Here is a 22,235-nt window from a genome sequence, read left to right on the forward strand (position 1 = left end):
TAGCGGCCGGTCACAGCGGGCCACAGGGCCCACAACAGGCGGCGCATTTCTACGGGATTACCAAATGGGCAAACCTTACTAATACCAGCACTTTCGGCCTTCTACATACAGTCACCCGCTACACCGCACCTTTACGGCACACCGATATAGGGCTTCCGGCCCGTACGGCAGACCGATATAGGGCTTCCGGCCCGTACGGCAGGCTGTTATAGGGCATCCGGCATACCGCTACAAGCCACTGGGCTTGGTTGGGTAGGCATTGGGTAGGATATTGGGCACAGACTGGGCACGGTTGGGCAGACCGACTTTTCGTCGGTTTTTTTTCGCTATTTTTGCGGTTTTTCATTATTTTCAACCACTTTTTCAAGATGGTAGAAATATGCCCAAAATTCCCTCTTTCTAGCTAGAATAGTCACCAACAATTAGAATCAGATTTCCCTGACATCTTTGCTCTGGTCAACCTCTTGTGCGCTTTAAATCTTTAACCAGCTCTTTGTTTTATTCTGCAACGCCTTGTACGCCACTGTCGGTATCCAGTACATTTCCAACAGTGTTCTGAATCACCATTTTGCAACATTTGCATTAGAAATAGACCCTTAGTTATCGCAGTATAGTGGTATCGGGCGTTGAATATCGACCTGGATTTCTTTAAATAAATTAGATATCCACTCCACTTCGCGAATCGCCTTAAGTATTGCATCAGACTCGGCTTTAAGCGTTGATAAAACCACAGTCGAAGACCGTTTTAACCTCCAGCTAATAGGCCCACCATTTAAGGTAGTAAGATAACCACCAGTAGACTTCGAAGTCAGCCGGCACCCAGCAAAATCGCTATCAGAAAATGCAGCTAATACTACGGTAGCTTTAGCGGCTCGGTAACAAATGGCTGTATTTGCCGTACCAGCTAAGTAGCGAAAAGCGCCCTTAGCAGCATTAAGCTGTGTAGTGGAAGCCTATTGCATATATCGTGACAGGTATTGCGTTAGAAAGGCAAGGTTAGGTCTTAATATCATCATCAACCACATCGATGTCCCTACTAGCTGCTAGAATAAGTGTTGATTACTAGTATCCAGCGGCGTATCGTCATTAGCCTCAGTAAGTATACCGGGCTATAGCAGGATTAGATGCGGTCCTATGTCCTTAAGGTTGAATTTTTTAAGGACTTCCGCAATAAATTGCGATTGGTGTAGCCATAACAGGCCCTTTTCTCTATCCCTAATAATCTGCACTCCTAGAAAGAAGGAGGCAGGTCCTCGGTCTTCTATAGTATAAACCTTATGGAACTTGGTCTTAAGCTGGTCAATATAGCTCAGATCCGGACCGATAATCAAGCAGTCATCCATATAGGTCACAATAAAGGTATGCGTTCCTTTATTATAGAAGACGGCAGTATTAGAAAGTAACGGCTTAAAACCCTCTTGCACTAGAAGGTCTTTTAACCGTAACTGCCACTCGCGAGGGCCTTATTTTAGCCCATATAAGGCTTTCTTCAATAGTATAACCTGTAATGCAGAGGGGTTATATCCAACCTTAGTAAGTAAGGCTAGAAGTCGACGATGCTGCTGGTCAGACCATAAGGCTGGATTATATTGCAATTCTCAAGGTCACTATAAAAGCAGAGCCTTACTAGCTAGCTAGATGGCACAAGACTATCTGCGACCTGTGAACTAATCTTAGTATAAATACTAGATTTTTCACCAAGTCCTAAGACTATACAAGTGCTATAAAGCAAGGCAAGTGTAAAGGCAAGGCAAATATAAGATAACCAGAAAACGCAGGGAAGGTAAGAAGTTAAGAGGCATATAGTGCATTAACAGACTCGATTGTGCTGCCCTTCTACTATCTAGAAAGAAGGGGAAAAGCTATCCTATATATACACGAAGGAGGGGTGGGCCCAGGCATCCAAGGTAGCCAGTAAGAAAGCTCCCCGTAATACTTACTATACCACGTATATAATACGTCAGCAGCCCCACTATATCCAGCCTTTCCAACCACCCTAACCACCGCACTAGTAATTAGCCACCACGCTAGTGACTAACCACCACGCTAATGACTACCCACCACACTAGTGGACTAGCCACCACACTAGTAGGCCCACCACGCTAATTTAGCAATGCCACACCTTTTTTAATAAGGCCTACCTTACTTAATATACAGTAAATAATCCACTAAAAATCCTAAGGTAAAAGGCAAAGGCCTAAGGTTGGTAAGACTACCGTAAGTCCAAGAGGCGGTATAATGGTCAGAAGGTTAGTAGGCCAGTAGGGCATTAGGCCAGCAGCCTAGTAGGCTACTATAAAATTTTAACACCCCCTCTGATTAGCTACTGTAGTATCAAGCTAATCGTGTAAAGGATAGGGAAAGAAAATGCAATAAAGGTCCTAAGGAAAAACATAGGAAAAACCTTAGTAAGTTAGTATAAGTTAGCAGGCCCTAAGACCTAGTAACTCGCGGAACCTAGTAAATTTAGGGCCCGACAGTGGCTTTATAAGACCGTCAGCAGGCATACTATTAGTAGGTAAGTAGGTAATTTTAACCAAGCCCAGCTATGCTTACTCCCTAATATACCGGAATTTTAATAGTGTATACTTAGTGCGAGCATACTGGTTAGGGTCATTAGAATTCGAAATAGAGCCCTGATTATCGCAGTATAACGGTATAGGGCGTAAAATATCGATTTCCAGCTCCTTACAAAGGTTAGAAAGCCACTATACCTCACGGATAGTCTCAAGTAATGCATCAGATTCAGCTTCTAAAGTAGATAATACTACTAAAGAGGCTCGCTTAAAACGCCAGCTAATAGGACCACTATTAATAGTAGTTAAGAAGCCTCCAGTAGATTTAGAGGTTTCTTTATAGCCAGCAAAATCGCTATCAGAATAAGCGGTTATAATAGGCTGTTAATTGCTTTTAGTAAAGCAAATAGCTAGGTTCTCAGTGCCTTTAAAGTAGCTAAAGCTGCCTTTCGCAGCATTTAAATGCACATTAGTTGCCTTAGACATAAACCAAGAAAGGTATTAGGTAGGAAATGCTAGGTCGGGCCTAGTCATCATCATAAGCCACATTATAGTGCCAGTAAGGCTCTAATAAAGGCTCTAATCAGTAGGGCTAAGGTCTTTTCCACTAGATTCATTTAGAATCCCTAGTTAAAGTAGAATTAGCTAAGGTTTAGTATCCTATAGACCGAATTTAGCTAGGACCTCTGCTATAAATTGGGCTTGGTGTAGCCATAATAGACCTTCCTTCCTATTTCGTATAATCTATACGCTTAGGAAGAAGGAAGCCAGACCACGGTCTTCTATAGCATAGACCTTATGGAATTTCCTTTTTAGCTGGTTAATATAAGTTATATTTGGACCAACTAATAGGCAATCGTCAATATAGGTAACGATAAAAATGCTGGTTTGCTTATTATAAAAGACGGCAGCATCAGAAGCTAAAGGTAAAAAACCTTCACTAAAAATCAGGTCTTTTAGCCGGTATTACCATTTGCGGGGTGCTTATTTTAGCCCGTATAGGGCCTTCTTTAGCAAGATAGCTTGCTTAATAGAAGGGTTAAATCCAGCTTCTTTAAGCAAAGTTAGTAGCCATTAGCACTATATATTAGACCAAAGCTTGCTATCAGTTAATAAACTTTCCGTAAATTCAAGGAATCCATCAGGAATATCCATATAAATAGTCTCAGAAAGTTCGCTATTTAGAAAGGCGCCTATAAAGTCTTCTGACTTAAGAAGGTAATCCACGGTGGCATTAGTATTAGTAATATCATCCGGGGTAGCATTAGTAATGCTAGTAAAATTAGTAGGGTCCGGCATACTTTCTAGGTCATCCGGTATAGCATTAGTGCTAGTAATACTAGTAAGGTTAGCAGAGTTAGTAGGGTCAGGAATGCTTTCTAGGTTATCTAGTAAAATAGCAGGTTCTTTACTGCTAAATACCCCCTCTGAACCTATATTTTGCCTTTTGTGAAAGTCTCCTTCTAGGCCACTAGAAATAGGGCCTATACCTTCATTTTAATAGATAAAGGTAATAAAGGTTATTTTAGTAATAACCTTCTTCTTTAGAAGGTAGACAAGGTAGGTATTAGCATAGGTCTTTTTAAGTAGCTGAATACCTATATGCCCTAGCCGTATATACCAAATGCCGGCTAATTGTAATAGCTTCTGATATTCTGTATCAGCAGCTATAAGGGCAGGAGTAGGGCTAATAGCCACTACAGGATTTTCGCTAATCGTAATAGCGGGATTTTCGCTAGTCGTAATAGCGGGATTTTCGCTAGTCGTAATAGCGGGAGAGTTAGTAGTAGGGCTGGTAGCCTCTACAGGGTCTTCGCTAGTTATAGTAGCAGGCTGGTTAGTAGTAGGGCTAGTAGCCTCTACAGGTTCCTTACTAATTGCAGTAGTAGGAACGGGGGTAATAGTAGTATCCTCAGGATTACTATAATCAGCAGGGTTAGTAGGGCTGGGGACCTCTACTGATATACTATTAGTAATAGTATAATGGCTGCAAGGTTGATGCAGTAGTGATGTGTCTATTCCTTTCTGTAGAAGGAAAAAGCCGTATTTTTCAAAATTAAAAATGCCGATGCATTTACGGCTTGCTGACCAAAGCTGATTTCTAATTAGTACCCCTTTAGCGGCATAGTGCTTTACACCGCTAATAATGTTAATATCCAAGGTAGGAATATATAGTGCATTCTTGAGCTCTATAATACCCCATTTGGTGGGATTAACGCCCTGTAGCACAGTAAATCGTGCTGTGCCCCAACCAGTAGGGGAAATAGGGCTACCACCAGTAGTAATTACCGGCTTATTATCCTTCTCAAAATAGTGAAAAGTAGTGAAATACTTCTTATCATTTACAATATGATAAGTAGAGCCTATATCGTAAAGGAGGGCATCTTTAGGGGTCCTACCGCCTGATTTAGCACTATAGCTTATATCAGTGGATATAGTGGTAGAAGAAGAGGAATAGGATATATTAGTATCCTAGGTATTATAATTGCCTATAATAAAGGACTCAATATTTTGCTGTTTGCTGCTATTATTATAGTCCTGTTCCTTCTTCTTTTACTGCTTCTTTTTCCTATTATTAGTAGAATTATTCTTACTATTATTAGTAGAAGCGGCATTAATAGTAGTAGGGCTAGTAGCCTCTACAGGGTCCTTGCTAGTCGTAATAGCAGAAGGTTGGATAGTAGGGCTAGTAGCCTCTACAGGGTCCTTACTAGTCGTAATAGCAGAAGGTTGGATAGTAGGGCTAATAGCCTCTACAGGGTCTTTACTATTCATATTAGTAGGACCGGAGATAGTAGGGCTAGTAGCCTCTACTAGTTCCTTGCTAATTGTAATAGTAGGAACATTACTATTTTGCCTACTAACTAAGCCTTATATAAGGGTAGTTAGGGTATTCATCTGGGACTTTATATAGTCCATATCTAGCTGTAGTCGTGCAGTAAGATAAGCTTTAGAGTTGGAATCCAAAGTGGCCTTATAAGTGGAAGGCCTAGACTGTGCCATTATAGTGGTTAAAAGTCGTTAAAAATGGTGCCAATAGCTGTAGGAACAGATGAATAACCAGCTAAATAGCTGGCAAAATAGTCGAGTAACTAGCTGGACAGCTAGTAAATATAGTGGCTAGTAGCCTACTATAAAAGGTAACCGCAGAATATAGCGGTAGGTCTCAGTATAAAAGCATAAATGCCGTAGGCGTTGTGCAAGTCCAGAATATAGCGTTAGTATTTAAGGTGCTTATGTGGTGCCGTAATATAAAGGTGCCGTAAGTGCCGTAGGTGCCGTAGGTGCCGTAGGTGCCGTAGGTGACGTAGGTGCTATAGGTGCCGTAATATAAAAGGTGCCGTAAGTGCCGTACCAAAAGTGCTATAAGTGGAAGAGTATAACAGGTGCCGTATAGTGCAGTAGGTGTCGTGCACTAGGTGCAAAGGTATTATACAGTGGTATAGTGTGGTAGATATCACACTATAAAATCCATAGGTGCCGTAGGTTACTCCGAAAATAACGTAAGGTTACGCTAAAAGTGCCGTAAGGTTACGCCGTAAGTTGCCGTAGGGGTACGCCGTTGATTGCCGCAGGGTAATGCCATAGGTAACAAAGGGTAAGCCAAAGGTGATAAGGGTAAGCCAAGGATACCAAAGGATAGCTATATTAGTAGTACTAATAAGCAAGAGAGACCAAGGGGTAAACACAAAAGAGGTAGGGTAAAAACAAAGAAGTAAAAACCCAGGCTCATAACCTATTGCAATTCTTAAGGTCACTATAAAAGCAGAGCCTTACTAGCTAGCTAGATGGCACAAGACTGTCTACGACCTGTGAACTAATCTTAGTATAAATACTAGATTTTTCACCAAGTCCTAAGACTATACAAGTGCTATAAAGCAAGGCAAGTGTAAAGGCAAGGCAAATATAAGATAACCAGAAAACGCAGGGAAGGTAAGAAGTTAAGAGGCATATAGTGCATTAACAGACTCGATTGTGCTGCCCTTCTACTATCTAGAAAGAAGGGGAAAAGCTATCCTATATATACACGAAGGAGGGGTGGGCCCAGGCATCCAAGGTAGCCAGTAAGAAAGCTCCCCGTAATGCTTGCTATGCCACGTATATAATACGTCAGCAGCCCCACTATATCCAGCCTTTCCAACCACCCTAACCACCGCACTAGTAATTAGCCACCACGCTAGTGACTAACCACCACGCTAGTGACTACCCACCACACTAGTGGACTAGCCACCACACTAGTAGGCCCACCACGCTAATTTAGCAATGCCACACCTTTTTTAATAAGGCCTACCTTACTTGATATACAGTAAATAATCCACTGAAAATCCTAAGGTAAAAGGCAAAGGCCTAAGGTTGGTAAGACTACCGTAAGTCCAAGAGGCGGTATAATGGTCAGAAGGTTAGTAGGCCAGTAGGGCATTAGGCCAGCAGCCTAGTAGGCTACTATAGGATTTTAACAGATTAGGTGAGAGTAGGCTTTCTGCAAATTCTAGAAAACCAGCTGGAATCTCTATATAAATCGTCTCCAGCAGTTCACTATTTAGAAAGGCACTAATAAAATCGATTTGCTCTATTTCCCAGTTATTTGCAGCAGTAAGAGCAAGGATGATCCTCTATATTGGTGGGATCGAGGTAGAGGCATAGGTCTCCATAAAGTCTTGCCTAGATATCTGCATAAAGCCTTTGACAACTAATCGTGCCTTATATTTAACCGGGTTATTATTCGCATCTTTCTTAACACGAAAAATAGGCCGGTTGCGCAATATCTTCCTACTAGTAGGAATACTAGCCTTTAGTATAAATTGGAAGATATTTAAGTCGATTAATTGCTCGAATTCCGAAAATAAGGCCTTAACCCAGCTATCCTTATATGGGTTATATAAGACTTCCTTCCAGCTATTAGGCATACCTTCTAGGGCCCGTTTTGCAGCCTTAATCTTTACTGTATAGCAAATATCGTACATTTGCTAGTAAAAAGCATAGGAAGGGGGGAAATCCTGTGTGGGAGCCTCTGGGGGGCTGCCTAAGTATCCGAAAATCTAGTCGTTTTTCGGCTGGGTGGGTGGGAACCCGAAAATGCCGTTGTTTTCCGGCTGGGTAGGTGGAAAAATGCCGTTATTTTCCGGTTGTATAGGTGGGAAAAAACCCCATTAGTCTGCTTATAGGCCAGAAAGTGACCTGTGGTATCCGTAATTTAGGATACCTTATACGTCTTATATCCGTATATGCGTTCTTTTTCTACCCCTAGTGGCCGTAATAGGCCTATTTTCTAATACTCGAAATATTCTCTCCTACGATCTCTTATTTAATGCGATATCTAGACTCTCGAATTTTAGATATTTTAGTGTAGGCAGCATTTTACTATAGTGAAATGCTGCATTTACTAGGAAGCCTGATGAAAAGGCAGAATCTATTGTATCGGAAAGTCGCAGAAAATCAGTGTGTGTGGGGCTTTGAGATTCGGACCATTGAAAATTTTCTATATGGGGCGAGTCAGAATTTTCATATGTGCGGGGTATGCCCACTTTTGTGATAGATTTAGAAAATCTCTATGGTTGAGATTCCTAGTGACGAGAGCTTTCTGCATTTCCTAATATTTACAGCCTTTTTATATGGGAAAAAGGTGCATTTTCCTTAGCCAGTGAAAGCGGACCGTCTTGCCTAAGCTGAAAAGCTGAGTTAGGCTAAAGCGATTTGGAATTGAAAGACGGCGAATTGCTGGGAAATGTTGCAGAGTGCTGTAGCGGGCCAATTGGTAGGCCTACTGGTTGTAGCAGGCCTATTAGTTGTGGTAGGCCCACTGATTGTGGTGGATCTGTATGCTGTATTAGGCCTATTAGTTGTGGTGGGCCCGTGGGCTGTATTAGATCCGTGGCCTATGGTAGGCCTGTGCCCTCGGCTAAGCCTGAAATAGGCATATTTAGGCGAGGCGACTTCTAAATACGCTCTTCTAAAGCAATTTGGTCGTTATTTACCCCCTCTAAATTAGAAGGCGGTTAGAAATTAAAAGTGCCCTCTAGGCCACTTAAAATAGGGCCTATACCTTCATTTTGGTAGGTAAAAGTAATAAAAGAGGTCTTGGTGACGACCCGGCGATATAAGATGTAGATAAGGTAGGTGCCGTTACCTAGCGTAGCTAGTAACCTACCTGACTCGGTCCGGGGGGCCAGCTTATAGCTAATGACCCGTTTTTCTGGAGGGATTAGCACCTCTACAGCCGCACTAATAGCCCTAAAGCTAGTAAGGTCGGGTAGGTGGTAGTGCGTAATTTCCGGAAAGTCTTTTTTTAATTCCTCGAAAGGTAACAAGGAACGGTTTATAACTACTATTAGATTTACCAAGGTAGTAATACTAAGAATCACTATAGACTAAAGGTAAGAAGGTAACCGAGACTAAAGTATAGTAGCTCTAAGTCGGTCAACAATGACCCGTATAGAGCGTTCTACTAACCTATTTTACTCATAAATATAAGGGGAAGAGGTTAAAAAATCTATGCCCTTAAGAGCTAGCCAGGCTGTAATAACGTTGTTGATTTCCTTACCACTATTATAGTGGAATTCAATAGCTGATTTGCCGTAGTAATTCCTAAGACCTTGGAAGAACCCCTATAATACTGGGAATACCGTAGGTCCTTCCTTATTGGGTAGTAAATGCACCTAATGGAAGCGTGATTTCCGGTCAATTAAGATAAGGCAAATGGGGCATTTGTTATATAGTAGAGGGTTAATTTGGAAGATATCGCCCTCTATAATATCTAAATAATGCATAGGGTCTGGTATAGCCCCTGATGTAAAACGCCGAACTGACTTTACCCTTTTACAGGTAATATAGTTGAAATCAGAATCTTTTACCTTACTGAGATTAGGTAACCCTATAGTTGATGCACAGGTTTTCTTTAAAAGTTGGATTCCGATGTGCCCAAGCCGGATATGCTAAAGTCCGGCTAATAATAGCAGCTTTTGATATTCTATATTAGCAGCTGGTATTGTGACTGGGGCTGGGTTGAGGGCGACCGGGGCCCTCTATAGTAGTTAGGCTATATTAGGAATAGCAGCCTCTGTTGGTACTACCGAAAAACCAGGACTAACTGGTGGGTTAGCTAGTAGGATTTCTTGCGAATTAGCTGGTGGAAGTGGAAGGTCCGAGTCAGCTGGTAGGGTAGGTAAATCCTCTAGCAGGGGATATTCCTCGTATTCTTCTAGGTTGGCTAGGGCAGGTAATTCAACCGAGATATTATGCGAAGCCGGGTGATTTTAGCTACTATAGTGTAAAAACGGCGAATCTACCCCTTTTTATTATAAAAAGAAGCCATACTTCTTAAAATTAAGAAGTCTAATGCACTTATTATTGCTATTAATTAGGCTTTGACCCTAAATACTGCTACGATTCAGATAGTGTTTAATGCCGCTAAAGATATTAATATCAAAAGCTGGTATGAAGAGGGCGTTAGTCAGCTCTAAGGTGCCCCACTGAGGTGGGTTAGTGGCCTGTAGTACGGTAAAACGCGCTGTGCCCCACCTATTGGGCTTGATTAGGCCACTACCTATGCTAATAACTAGTCTATTTTTAGTATAGTATTAGAAGTAGGTGAAATGCTTCTTATCGTTAATGATATATACTATAGAACCAGTATCGTAGAGTAAAGAATCTATTAGCGTTTTCCCACCGGATTGTGCACTATAGCTGGTAGCTAGAAATTGCATATATTCGCAGTCTTAGAAGGAAGAATAGGCTATCTCACTAGGTGTAAGACTTAGAGTGTTATAATTCCCTAGTATAAAGGAATTAATAGTCTTTTCCTTTTCATCGGTCTTTTGTGGGGTATCTGCTTTATTAGCTAAATCTTTCTTTTCTTTCTTCTTCTTATTTTCCGGCTTGCTTTATATAGCTAAAGAAGACCCTTATTGGGTAGAAGACCCCTATTTCTTTTTGTTGGCGTTAGTAGTAGTGTCTTTACCACTCTTGCTAGTATTATTACTAGCTAGCTTGCTACTATTGTTAGTAGCGGCACCCTTAACTTTTACGAGGTAGGTGGTAGCCCTTACTACTGATGACCCTTTAATGCGTTATTCTTCTAGTAAATCAACCATATAAAATTGCAGGTTAATATTTGATATATTTCCCTAAGTATAGGCGATTCTTATTATTATGCGGTGCCATTCTGCCTACTGAAAAAAGACCCCTTCTATAGTATATAAATACTGGCTGATTTAGTCGAAAGGTTATATATAGGAGCCTAAAATTTACAGCCTGGATAGGTAGCTATTAAAGGAGGCGTTAAAAGATTCTAAGGTACCCTTATAGCCTGTAAAATTTAGTTGATAGAAGGCAGGGTATAGGTAGGTCCGCTATACATCTAATAAGTGAGAATACTATTTAGTAAGTAATATAAAGGCTGACTCTAGGTTAGTGCACCAATTAATAGCGGCAGCTAGTCCTTCTATGCAACTATTCTTAATAAGTAATAGTAAAAGTGCTTACTCTAAATCGTTAAAACTGCTAGCAATAGAAGGATTTTCGATAAATTTAGCGATATTAAGTGCCCTAAGTTAAATCATAAGGGCTTATTTCTATTAGTCGAAGTTAGATGCCCCCCTTAGCTTTTAGGATTCCTAGAATCCATTAGCTGTTTTAGCTAGTTCCTTAATAGCTATAGCGCTGACTTGGCTGCTAATACTGGATGGAACCGGCAAGGGTTGCTGCTAGGCTTTAGGTAGTAATAGTAGATTATTTCCTTTACCTATAGGGGTTTAGAAGGTATCTACATCTATTATATCCTAGGATAGTAGGCTAATAGCAGGCTTGATTAGTCTATCTACTAAAGTGCCTACCTTATTAGCTAAAAAATCGATTTTAGAGTTTATTCGATTAAATTTATAACTAAATTCTTTTCTTATTTCCTATTGGTCTTCCCTAAGCTAGGCAATTTCTTAGTTATTATTAGATTCTTCTACCTCTGCTGTATAGCTTGGGTTATTGGCGGTAGGAATATTCTGACTGGCCATTATAGGAAGAGAAAAGGTGCTAGAAAGTCTTAAAAATACGAAGAAAATTAAGACTAAAAATCTAGATAAAACTAGAAGAAAGCTGCGTTAAGGAATAACCTTAGAAAATCCTATTGCAAGGATATGTTATAGCTTGGTGTGGAAGCTAGGTTCCTAAATTTAGGATGATCAGTCCCTTATTAGTAGATTTCTGGAAGGTTAGCTACCAAATGCATTAAAATCCTAAGTTAGCGTAAAAAAGTCTTAAGCTGGAAGCCTTAAGACACCGGGCTTATAACCTATTGCAAAATGGTGACTCAGAACACTGTTAGAAAGTATACTAAGTACCGATAGTGGCGTATAAGGCGTTATAGAATAAAATAAAGAGCTGGTTAAAGATTTAAAGCGCATAAGAGGTTGACCAGAGTAAAGATATTAGGGAAATCTGATTTTAATTATTAATGACTATTCTAGCTAGAAAAAGGGAATTTTAGGCATATTTCTACTATCTTGAAAAAGTGGTTGAAAATAATGAAAAACCGCAAAAATAGCGAAAAACCCGACGAAAAGTCGGTCTGCCCAACCGTGCCCAGTTTGTGCCTAATATCCTACCCAGTGCATACCCAACCAAGCCCAGTGGCTTATAGCGGTGTGCCGGATGCCCTATAACAGCCTGCCGTACGGGCCGGAAGCCCTATATCGGTCTACCGTAAATGACCGGTGTAGCGGGTGACTGTATGTAGAAGGCCGAAAGTGCTGGTTTGCCCATTTGGTAATCCCGTAGAAATGCGCCGCCTGTTGTGGGCCCTGTGGCCCACTGTGACCGGCCGCTGTGGCCGGCTGTGGGGCGCTGTGCCGGTGCCGTGACCGGCGCTGTGGCCCACTGTAATCGGCGTTGTGGGGCGCTGTGCCCCACCATAGCGCCTGGTATAGCCACCGTGATATCTCAACGTAGAGACGTCGTATGGTGGCGAGACCAGTACCAAAATACAGCTAAAAAGGCGCTGATTTCAATAAAGATAACCAGAAAACGCAGGGAAGGTAAGAAGTTAAGAGGCATATAGTGCATTAACAGACTCGATTATGCTGCCCTTCTACTATCTAGAAAGAAGGGGGAAAGCTATCCTATATATATACGAAGAAGGGGTGGGCCCAGGCATCCAGGGTAGCCAGTAAGAAAGCTCCCCGTAATGCTCGCTATGCCACGTATATAATACGTCAGCAGCCCCACTATATCCAGCCTTTCCAACCACCCTAACCACCGCACTAGTAATTAGCCACTACACTAGTGACTAACCACCACGCTAGTGACTACCCACTACACTAGTGGACTAGCCACCACACTAGTAGGCCGCCACCACTCTAGTAGGCCCACCACGCTAATTTAGCAATGCCACACCTTTTTTAATAAGGCCTACCTTACTTGATATACAGTAAATAATCCACTGAAAATCCTAAGGTAAAAGGCAAAGGCCTAAGGTTGGTAAGACTACCGTAAGTCCAAGAGGCGGTATAAGGACTAGAAGGTCAGTAAGCCAGTAAGGCATTAGGCCAGCAGCCTAGTAGGCTACTATAGGATTTTAACATATTTCTTATAGCTAAGCGAAATACTCTAGGTTCTTATAGTTGGTAAGGATAGTAAAGGGGGAGGCTATTAAGCGGAGTTCTACTAACTATAGCTTAAGGTAAGAAATAACGGTAAGGAGTTCCTTATCGTATATAGTATAGTTTCGTTCTATATCTAATAAGCGAGTGGAATAGTATATAATAGGGTGGAGTATATTATCTTCTCCGATCTGCGATAGATAGTTACTAAGTGCTATATTAGAGCTATTTGCCTTAAGGACTATTTTTTTATTAGGGTCCTATTAGGCGAGAACTAGAGACGATATAAAATACTACTTAAGCGCTATCTGCTTAGGTAGCTTAGCGATAATCGATCTATTGAGGATAGTTAATGACTGCATATAAGCCTATATAATATCCTGTATCCAAAGGAAGAGGCCGTAAGATTATTATAGTAATGGGGCTATTAATATTAGTAGCCGTTGACTCGCCTATTGAATTGTGGGGGATTAAGTCAATATCAATCGCTTCTCGTTATTACTATAATCCTATATAATAAGCTTAGACTTCTTATATGGGGTATCTATGCCTTTGCCTTTGATTTCTCGTACTATACGTAAGTTGAATAGGCGTTAGGCTCTATATTGACTGATATTAAAGGTGATAAATTGGAATATATCGCGGGCCTATAATGCTTCTATCTCTATACGGTTAGACTATTCGAAAGGGGCTCTAGGGGTTATAATCTTCCCTTCCCGGTGTAATTGGCTAGTAAGCTATAGGTCGGCTTACTCTTTCGCGGTTAGGAAAAAGACGTCAATAATAGTATTAGAAGCTATAGCATTAACGAGAGCTTCTTTTTAGTCCTTATTAATTATGACGTTAGATACCACCCTTACTGGTAATAGTGATAGTGGCCTGGCTTAATTAGAGCTAGTGGCTGGTAACGGATATATTACGGCTGCAGGTATTATCGCGGCTAGAGGTGCGGCTGCAGCCAGTATCCTGATTTCTATCCGGCCGGGGCGGGCCGGTCTTTCGGCATAGATAATATCTTTAGCATTATCGGCAGTAGGATCGCTATTAAAGTTGTGGTTATAAGGCTTAACGATCGTTAACCGGAACTTAATAGGGCTATATTGCATCTGCACAATATAGGTCTCACTATTAAGGCTGATTAGCCGGTATAGCTTGTGCTATCCACCCTTTTCTCTCTATACCTGTACGTCAGACTATAGGGGTAGTTGGTGGATAGGCTATATGTCTGGGCTATTCCGTTAGGTAAGGGTATCGTAAACTTATCGCTTAGTAAGGCATTTCCTAGCTTCATTAGTAGCCTTTCGTAACGTTAAAGCGCATTATAATACTAATAAGCTAGAAGGTAAGTTATCTATAAGTCGGGGATACGCTCTAAAGACTAGTAACGTAAGTATTAGGCCGTTAGGCCTAGCAGAATCGTTAACGGCTTTAATAGCTAGCTATAGTTTCTATTCCTTTGTTAATAGGTTGCCTACTTCTTTATTAATAATAGTATAGGCTTTGCGTAATAGGGCGTAATATCTCTCGACTTTGCCGATACTATTATAGGCTTCTATAGGAATTTTATCTATATTGATAGATAGAAGCTGGGTATTATGATGGAATTCGGCAGAAGCGAAGTTGGGTCTAGCATTATAAACTATCCAGTTTAGTAGGCTAAGATAGGTATCAATCTAGTATTCCTTAAGGGCATTCTAAATATCTTAGGCCTTCTATCTTTATAGATTAAGGAACCTAGCTGCCTAGAAGCTTATTATAGTATCTACGATATATAATACCGGCCGATTATTAATATAAAGGATATCTATAATTATCTTATAGTTAAATTAGTAGTTATCCTTTAGAGTGAACTTAAATCGGCTAGGTGCCTTTGCGTTTATCTAGTATTAATGGCATATATAGGTAATCCTTTCGATGATATTATGGTTAATATCATTATATCCGGCGCATTAAAGCAATTTAGTAAGCCTATTAATAGAGGGGTGCCCGAATCGATAGTATAGCTGATGGATTTCTTATAATGATAGGTAGAAGGCTATAGTATCTATAGTATTAAGAGTCTACTATAGATATCCCCATTTCCTAATAATAGGGACCTTAATATCCCCTTAGATTAATAGATTATTAATATTATTAAGCTTCACGCCTATCCTATCTATATCTGTAATAGAATAGAGGAAGGGGGTACCACTATTAAAGATGTAAAAGGGGATATTGCTGAATATCGTTAGAATATTTAGTATGCCGGAAGATATAGTAAAGCCGGTACTAAAGTTTACCGTATGCTTTTTGTTAGTTGTCTCGATGGTTAGTATCTTCATCAATCTTATTAGGGCCTTTGCTTAACCTAGGCCTGCTATTAATAGGCTAGAGGCGCCGGTATTTAGTAAGATTCTGCGGAAGGTATAGTTGTTATAGCGTTCTTCTTCTAGAAAGGTAGAATTACGGTTCAGTAAAGGCATTTAGAAGGGGTTAACTTATAAGAAGGCGTATCGGTATAATTCATCTTATAGGGCCTGTAATATCTTAATAGATGATAATAGTTCTGCTTGCGTAAGGGCTTAGAAATACTAAGTAGCTATGATTTGCGGTGTGGTAGTATTCTCTGCATCCTATTGTGTATCCCCTGCTATTATTACTTCGATATTACTGATGATATCGTTAAGGTTAGCCTTTATGTTTTCTTCTTTGAGGCCTTAGGGCCTAGGCTCTTCGTATTCCTATAAGAAAATATAGAATTTCTTATTATTAGGGGCAGTATAATAAGATCGGTTCTTTATCTATTGGTCCTTTAATTCTTATTACTTTTTAGCAGAGTAATTAGATGACTAATACCCTATTTTATTATAAACGAAATAACGTTTTTAATAGGGCCTATCTAAAAGGGCACGATTCTATTGTTAATACTATTAATATGGGCTAAATTGGCGTTGAGGGGGTCTATATCGTTGGGGGCATTAATACCGGCTGTGGGATTAACCGTATCTACAATCTATAAATAACGCTATATTATTAGCGATATTAATATCTTTAATATCCTAATGTTGCTAAGGCTGTTGTTAAAGGAAATAATGCTATTAAGTTATATGGGTAGTCTTATAGATAGAAAGGGATCGCTATAGGTTAGCGGCGAGGCCTTCGAATGTAGGGGTATATCGATATAGCGCCTGGCTATACTTAGGGGTATCCCTTATAGCATTAAGGACTTATCGGTGAAGCTCTATATTAGCTGTAAAGGGGGGAAAAAGACTATAATGTAGGCGTTGAAGTTCTTCTAATAGGATATTAAGGCATTCTAGCTTTAACTTATCGGGATATTTTGCGATAGTTGATTAAAGTATTGTTCTGTTCTAATGGTGCAAATAGAATTGCTTTATGCTTTTATTTTCGAAATGGCTTTTGACTTTGCGGATTATATCGTTAAAAGTAAGGGTATCGCGAATGCGTTTAATATTATTAAAGTAGTAAGTCTTAGTATCGCCGATTAGTATAATTTGGAAAGCTTTGGCGAATGTATAATCGGGTAATCCTAGTAGGCGATATTTGCTTTTAAAAGAGATGACTTTTGGTATAATGAAGTTATCTATTTTGCCGCTATATTTATCCTCTATACGATAGCTGCATAAGAGGTCAGATATCTTTTTTGATATATTATTAAACCTGGTTTGGGAATGATCTTTTTGGTTAAACCCGGCCTTTACATAGGCTTTTTGGGTATAATCTTAGGGGTATTCCGGAGGGTATTTTGGAATGGTTTATCGGTTGCCTTACGGTAGGCTGGCGGGATCTTTAGCTAGGTTATCTTATAACCCGGGTCGGTCTGGGTTTATCGATACTCCTATTAAAACCGTCTATTTATCGGCCTAAGTAGGCCGATATTGACGGGAAGGGCTAGGTGCTATGCCTATTTTTGGTATTATCGGATGAGGCGTTTAGGCCTAATATCTGGTATTACGGGCGGCAGCGTTAGCTTAATGGGTATTATTATTAGGATCCTCTATAGAAGGAAGCATATTATTGGGGCCTATAACCCGAGCTCTATTGGGTATACTATGACCTCGAGGGGCATTGATATAGCCGCCTCGGCTAGCCCGATTAGGGGTATAACCCCTAGGGTGTAGTATTTAATCGGTCGGGCTATAATCTTCGGTTATTGCATATTGTTATTAATAGCGGGAGCTCTCCCCTGTTTCGAATAGCGGCCTATTGTAAATAGGCGTCTTCCCTTTTGGTTATTAGGACCGGCCCCTTTCTTCTTCAATAAGGGCGTAAGGCTTCTTTAATATAGAAGGGGGGATAATGAGTTGTTATAACTATAATCGTGCCACCCTTAGTATTGTGAAGTCTTTTATTATTGAGGCTTGTGAGGGTCTCCGTGATAATATTCTTATGACTATTGTAGGTGCTCGTGATGAATTCCGTAAGCCTATGCGTGAGCCTATGACTTCTTGGTCGAAATTGCCGATAGGTACTAATGCTTCCCTATAAGGGTTGAGGCGTAATTAGAATATCTTACGGCCTAGCTGACGGTTAATCTCTTTTTAAAGCCATTTAGGGTTCTATTATTATTGAAGGCATTCTATTAAGGTAGGTATTATAATAGAGCCTAATGCTCTAATATACACGCCGTGATCCCGTAGGTATATACGGAATTCGCGTAGGAATAGAGGATTAACGCGGTTAAATAGTTATTCATCCTATTTACTATAGTCTTCGTAGAATAGTTCCTATAGGTCGTCATTAATAATATAATCCTTCTTATAGGTATAGATTAAAAAGGCTAGGCGGTTGTATAATGCTATAGTGGTGGCATTAGGGGTAATTGGCTCTATCGCAGTGGCCTAATTATTATTGAGTAAAGGGGCAAATCGTTGTAGCCTTTTAGGTAGTGCCGGTTATAATATTAATGATCGTAATCGTGCTATAGTGTTGAGAGAAGGGGGGGGTGTGTTATAAGGAGTGTAAGATCGGCCTTTACCGGTAAAGGTAAAGGAAAGAAAAGAAGGGGTTAGTTAGTAAGATAACCGTTTAATAGAATAGGTTATTTACCTCCTATAGTAAGCAGGTGACCGTTTAACGGAATAGGTTAGCCGCCTCCTATATATACTAAGGGTATCTTTAAAGATTATGATAGTTAGTATATTTTCTTCCTTTGTAATAGACGAAGGTGGAAGAGGTCTATATCGTTCTTCTAATTAGTTAATAGCATAACCATTTAACGGAATAGGTTATCTGCCTTCCTAATTAGTACGATTTATAATAGAAATCGTCTCTTCGAGAGTAATCTTACTAATTTATAATGCACCGTTCTTTACGGGATATAATCCTATAAGTGGTGGTTATTACCACTGATTAGTATTGATATAAACTCGGGGTACCCAGTTATACATAGGGTCGCGCGCGTGGTATCATATACCGGGAGGTCACTAAGTAAAGGCTTTAATTGCTTTACTAATGACTACTATCTAAAAGGAAAGAAAGGAAGCAAAAGAGAGTAATTATTAGAGGGAAATTGGCTTATCTATAATGTGGATATCGGTTATATCCGAGGTTAGATATGCCGAGTTCTCCCTAGATCAGTAAGCCCTTAGGGGTACCCCCTATCCCACTATAAATAGCTGGGAATATAAGTCTCTTAGAGAGGACTTAGTTCCTTTAATCAAGCATTATCGCATTTTCCCTGTGCATTCTGACATAGTAGTAATTGCGTAAATATTACAATAAAACCTCATTGTTATCCCTTATCTTGTAGCCCAGCCTTAAGATCAACTGTTATCTTTATTTTGCTATAAAAGCCACTGTTTTCCGGATCCTATTTAAGCAAGCTTAGGATTCCCCTTTAAATCCATTAAAAGTATTATTGCTGATATACTCGTGTGGCCTCATTAATCAAAAAGGAGGCTATTACGGAAAGTCGCGATATTTCCTTTGATCTAATAAATCGATATCTTAACCGCTATTTTCGTTAGATCAATTCGTGCCCTAAACATCGTTGTCAGCGAAAATGGGTACTATTACTGATAATAGCTCCAAACTAGTAGTTAAGCTGATATCCCGATATAATTGGGATATCTAGTATAATTATATTCAAAAGCGTGCTTTAGAGGATGATATTTGGATATTTGTTGATCTTAAGGGTTCGATAATACTAAATATGCCTCTTCTGCCGGCGTAAGAATTAGATGAACCTATCTATTCTATGCAGGCATTAGCATCAATACCTATATCGGCAGCAATAGCCGATTCATCAATAGAAGCTACAGATCGTGCCCCTTCTGTAAATACTAAAGCTACATCGGCAGCTAAGGCATTATTAGCAGCACCAACGGTAAGAATAAGAATAATCCGGCCGCAGCAAGTCGAGAATATTAAAGAAAACCACCACTTCAAGCCGATACAACGCCCTAGTGGTATTAGTACTGCAGAATAGATGAAATAAGCTAACATTTAGTATAACTTTCAGAACGATCGTTATATAATGTTTAGTCGGAATCTTCGAGTATATATAGCGTAGTTTGAATTAATATTAAGCCTTAGCTATAAGATATTAGTAGCAGGCAATCGGAACATTCGAGGAAAAATTTAACGCCTAATAGAACGTATACAACCGGTTTAGCTATTATCCGGGAATACCTTAAAGAAAAATTTAAGCAGGCTATACGACGTAACCTCAGAAGATATAATATAGAGGAATGGTTTAACGAAATCTCTATATTATATAAGCGATTAGTGCGAATAGACTCGATCCTTATTAATAGGAATATGCCTACTAAATAGCTAGCGGAAGCTCTTCGTCAAAAGTATCCTGCCTTTAAGGAAAAAATCCTTAATCGAATAGTAAAAGCATAAGAATAGAATAAATATCTCGATTTTCTAATAACTATTAAATATATTCAGTAGAAATAGGAGCTAGAAGAGAAGGGGAAGGTTAACAGTAGTTATATAGCATTTATAATTAACGATACTAAACCTTTGTTATAAGCCGCTTCTAGTAATACTTCGGCTTTATCTTCGGTAGAGAAAAAGACCTGCAAATACTATAGCAAGCCCTATGTGGTAAAGGGGCTTTATTATAAGAATTATTAGATATTAACTCTATCGATGGCTCTAAACCACTTAAAAAATAGGATTAGTAAGAAAAGCTAGGAAGCCGTATATAAAAAGATAAAAAAGGAATCTAAAGAGGTATAAAATACATTTAAGGCCTTTTAAGATAAATACAAGGGTAAGGGCAAAGGCAAAAGCAACGACAATAACAATAAGGAAGAAAATAGATTAATAGAGAAAAAAAAGGAAGATAAGGTATTTACGATATCTATTCTTTCTATAGGAACTCACCCGGATGATTTAGGCCTATTAAAGTCTTATATTATGCTCGATAGTAGCGCTTTAACGTATATTTTTAACGATATAAAGTGGTTTACTAATATCGACTATAATATCGATAAGTACCTCGTTCGTAATACTTATAATAGTATTTTAAAAGTTCTTAGTATTAGCTCTATTCGAATTATATTATAGGATAGAAAGGCCGTTACCTTTATTAATATTCTATATAATCCGACGATCATAGCGAATTTTCTTGCCGTAAAAAAGATAAGAAATAAAGGATTATTTTAGAATAACGAAATCAACGAGATTTACCTATAAAAAATAGTTAATAAGAAGTGATCTTTTAAGTTTCTTAGGTAGAAGAAAGGCCCTATATCCTCTACTAAAGTGGCGGAAATAATATGCCTATAGATGAATTTATCATAAGGGCTTAAAATAAAGCCTTAAATATTAACGAAGCCTATTTAGCTTAAGGCGATAGCCGCTAGCCCAAAACTTCAATAAAAACGCCTTATACTATCTAGCATATACGTTTTAGGCACCTAGGTCGGGATTCGATAGATTGTATCTTCAAAGATGTATTGTAAATGCCTAAAGAAAAAGAAGCTTCGAATTGTAAGGTTTATAGTAGCATGAAAATCGTAAAGCAGATATTACGGTTATCTTATAATCTCTCAATACCTTAGGAACCCTTTAAAATATTCTCTTTCGATCTATTTCTATAAGCTACTACTTTCAACGGTGATAAATATATAGCGTTATTCACCTGCCGATTTATAGGAATAAAGTGTATTTTTATGATACCTAGAAAGACCGACCTACCTAAATGCTGGCTAATCTTCGAGAATTAGGTTTTACGCCTATACGATATAGCGATCGCAATAGTCATCTCTAATAACGAAACGGCGCTTTAGACTAGTAATAGTCGGGAAGAAGCTAAGCGGAAAGGCATTATAATTCGAAATTTAAGCCTTAGTTACTAATATTAGAACGGTTATACTAAACGTTCTAGGGGGGTATTAAAGACGAAGATGGCCCTTCTCAATATATAAGCAGGCTTTCCTAAGGAGTTATGGCCTATTATAGCCGAAGCAGCGGTATATTTACTAAATCGAAGCCCTAGGAAGTCGGAAAGACCTTACGATAACTAGAAGTCACCTCTTCAAATGCTTTAACTTTAGCTCTATAACAATAAGCCCGCCTAGAAATACCTACCGGCAGATATTCGTCTATAAATTTACTACCTCTGCGCCTATGGATATAAGGCTTTTGTAATAACTCGCGATAGGATATTGCAGAAAGGTCCGAAGCTTAATCAAAGAGCTTATATTGGGTATTTGGCAGGCTATATCTCGACTATTTAGTACCTAATTTAGGTGCCTTCGTTAAAAAGAAGCTGCTGGTTTAATTCTAGCTATATTACATTTGATAAGACCGTTTTTTATTAAGATGAACGCTACTTACCGATTTCTAAATAATAGAAAGAGGCCCTAAATAGCCTTATCGGTAATATTAAAGAAATACCTATTATTAATGACTTTAAACTCGTATCATTTAGGAATTCGATTGAAAATATCTTTACTAATAATCCTATTATTAAAGAACTCGTATTATCTGGGAATTCGATTGAAAATATCTTTACTGACGATCCTATTATTAAATAGGCACTAGAGGCATAAAATAAAGCTACTAACGATGCCCCTTAACTAATAGAAATTAATCTTAAGGTTATAGACTACCCTAAAGAAGCTATCGCTTAAGTGATACTGCTATCCCCGCTATTTTCGCCTAAGCTTAA

This window comes from Ustilaginoidea virens, chromosome 2, assembly GCF_000687475.1.
Source record: "Ustilaginoidea virens chromosome 2, complete sequence".
Lineage (NCBI taxonomy): Eukaryota > Fungi > Ascomycota > Sordariomycetes > Hypocreales > Clavicipitaceae > Ustilaginoidea > Ustilaginoidea virens.